Here is a 1,096-nt window from a genome sequence, read left to right as displayed (position 1 = left end):
GAGATCGTCTGTTTAACTCCATGGAGATTATTTACAGTTTTTATGTACTGTGTAATGCTACCTGGATTTAGGCAACTCTGGTGCTGTGTGAGTGTTTATTTTTGCTGCCGATTCATTATCGTATAATTGGTTTGCTACCTGTTTGCTATGGTGGCAAATCAGAGATGGATGGGTGTGGTTTGGGGTCTGGAATGGGACCCCTAGATTTGTAATGCTACTTTTATATTGAAATGCATTTTTTAAATAAATTATCAAATCCTCATAATTATTCTGTTATCCATGGTCATTCCTTATTACCTGTATCGATATTTATACAAATTGATTGGTGGTATTGAATGATAATCAGACTTGCATTTGAGTATTTTATTTAACCAAAGGTCAGATATAGTACATCATAAGTCCATATACAGAGAGAACTGGCTGCCCAAGACAGCAACATGTAGTTGTTACTCCAGTGACAGCTCACTGGAGACAAGGTATCTAGAGAAAGAGGTGGCGTCATTCCCATTGAACGCTATGGTAACAAATTAAAATATTATTTTTACCTCTATTTTTTAAGTTTGGCTATAATAAAAATAGCTTCGCAATCCTAAAGGAAAGTGTGGATTTTTTGTTATATTCCTGATACTGATACCTACAATGGGTAAAAAATAATAATAATAAAAAAAACAATAACAACCAAGACGTACTTGAAAACTACTTTCTTTGTCCTGATTGGCTAGCTATCAGTGATGTCACTAACCTCCTCCCCATTTATACCGTGCTCGTCTTCTTTCGGTGGTAAAAGCAGGAAGACTGTCTTTTTAAGTATGTTGACATTTGAACATAGATAAGCTATGGTGTCTTGTTCCACATAAATCAGAAAAACAAGGAAATTTGTACATTTTCATTGCCCGCCAAGAAACATTTCCGCAGCTGACGTCATTTCTGTAGTATGACGTCTTCATCCGTTTAGCAGAATATTGTCCATCAATCAGGCTTGGAGTAATTACATTATGCTTTATCAACTGCAGTTACAATTATAATTACCCATCCTATTATCAAATTATAATTGCAACTAAAATTAATATTAAATAAAAATAAAGAAGTACGATTA

General features: G+C 34.3%; 1 protein-coding gene across 1 annotated transcript in view; it reads right to left on the bottom strand.

Moving 5' to 3' along the window:
* Positions 1 to 372: 372 nt before the first annotated feature.
* The window catches only part of LOC135195684 (uncharacterized), a 62,752-nt gene continuing 62,028 nt past the window's right edge, over positions 373 to 1,096 (bottom strand). The window contains exon 3 of the transcript XR_010310213.1: positions 373 to 1,096. This exon is cut by the window's right edge and continues 343 nt beyond it. The gene's annotated coding sequence lies outside the window, so the exon portion shown is untranslated.

The sequence above is a fragment of the Macrobrachium nipponense genome, chromosome 16 (assembly GCF_015104395.2).
Source record: "Macrobrachium nipponense isolate FS-2020 chromosome 16, ASM1510439v2, whole genome shotgun sequence".
Taxonomy (NCBI): domain Eukaryota; kingdom Metazoa; phylum Arthropoda; class Malacostraca; order Decapoda; family Palaemonidae; genus Macrobrachium; species Macrobrachium nipponense.
This window is presented reverse-complemented; position numbering and strand designations above follow the sequence as displayed.